Source organism: Pygoscelis adeliae, unplaced genomic scaffold (genome assembly GCF_000699105.1).
Source record: "Pygoscelis adeliae isolate BGI_AS28 unplaced genomic scaffold, ASM69910v1 Scaffold189, whole genome shotgun sequence".
Classification (NCBI taxonomy): Eukaryota; Metazoa; Chordata; class Aves; order Sphenisciformes; family Spheniscidae; genus Pygoscelis; species Pygoscelis adeliae.
This window is the reverse complement of record NW_008825543.1, coordinates 973,746-975,263: the sequence shown is the minus strand read 5'-3', so window position 1 is coordinate 975,263 and position 1,518 is coordinate 973,746. Positions and strand designations below refer to the sequence as shown.

At 58.2% G+C, this 1,518-nt stretch overlaps 1 protein-coding gene across 1 annotated transcript in view; it reads left to right on the top strand.

Moving 5' to 3' along the window:
• The first annotated feature begins 401 nt into the window (after window positions 1–401).
• Window positions 402–1,518, top strand: part of CTTNBP2NL (CTTNBP2 N-terminal like) — a 26,036-nt gene continuing 24,919 nt past the window's right edge. Inside the window, exon 1 of the mRNA XM_009331939.1 lies at window positions 402–421. The gene's annotated coding sequence lies outside the window, so the exon portion shown is untranslated. The remainder of the gene's footprint in view (window positions 422–1,518) is intronic.

Sequence of the window (1,518 nt, the reverse complement as noted above, 5' to 3'; positions counted from 1 at the left end):
CCCCCCGCGCCCCGCCCGGGGGGATCCCCGGCCGGCCGGCTACCGCTGAGCCGCGCTGCGGGGAGCTCGGGGGCTGCAAACAGCCGCCGCTGCCCTGAGCCGCACCCCCGGGCATCCGCCTCGGTCGTTGAAGGCCTCGGAAGCGTTTGATTTCCAAAACGCTGTTGACTTCTTAAAGCCAATGCGAACGCGCAGGTGGTCGGGCAAGTGCCCCGTCTCAGCGTGGGTGTTCACTGCAGCGATGGGCGAGCGTGACTCACCCGCCTGGCCGTAACCACTCGGTATGGCTCTCACAGTCCCTACCCGCTTTTTTCCCTAAAGCCTGTTTGGTTTTTTTTTTTTTCCAGGGAGGTGAGCTGCAACGCCAGGTTACAGCCTAGATCTCCTTGGCAGGCTCCGTGTCCTGCACTCGCGAGATGTGGTGAGTTAAGTCAGCTTTTGTTTTGCCTGACTTCCTTCGTTCGTGGCACCCCGCTAGCCCCCTTCCCCTTTTCACCCTCCTGCAGACAGCAGGCCTCCCTCTGCCAGCAGCCATCTCTTCCCCCGGGGCTGCCTGGCCCTCTCGGAGCACGGCCCTCCTCCTACACCCTCTCCAGCCCGCCCTTGCTCTACCAAGGGCTTCACCCACCACCGCCACTTCTCTAGTGGGGGTGGAAAATCGTGCATAGGAAGTAAAGAAAAGCCTGTGAGCAGGAACCTTGACACGAGCTGCTGCCATTTTTCACGGACGTGATGAAAGGACGTCTGCCCTAAAACCATATTCCGAGGATAAAAGAAGAGACAACAGGTGAAAAGCAGAGAGCCGGGAGAAGCACAGTGTAAGAGAAAGGTAATCACAGTTAGAGATCTTCACGTACCGGCTGCTCGGCAGTGCCACGAGGGCACTTACAGCCTAGCACAGCTCAGAGGAGGTAACCCCCATGCTTTTTTTTCCCCTGGGCTCTGAGATCGCTAGACCAGAGGCACTGCAAAAGTTCCAGTATTTATCAAGGCTGGGAAATAGTGCTCAGACAACCCCGTCCAGACAAAACCGTCTTCTGAACATACTAGGCAGGAGGCTGCAATGGTTAGAGGTGAGGTTTATTGCTGGCATTGTCCCTGTGTAAAGACCCGTCACTATGTGACACTACTTTTTGCAGTGGATTCAGAAATTTCTACTTCGGAAACCGCTGGTTTCACAGCACGTGTCACCACCCGACGGTGCAGGCCCTGCGCCGCAGCGCCGGGCGGACCCAGCGCTCCCCCGCAGTCAGGCTCCCAACAGCGGGAAAGGCCATTGAACGCTGTTTTCGGCTCTTCAGAACTGAGCGCGTTAGCAATGCCGAGCACATCTCGTGGGAAGGTCAGAGACAGAATGATTTGCCACGTTCTCCAGAAAAAGGGTTAGTTCTCGTTTCAGCTGCCACGCCGGCTTAGCAGACTGCCGGGTAAGCAGCTCCGACAGCAAAAACAAAACCCGCTGCCCTCAACAGTGTCAGGCGCCCAGCAGCGGCCCCCGCGCCGGCTGAGGCACCCGTG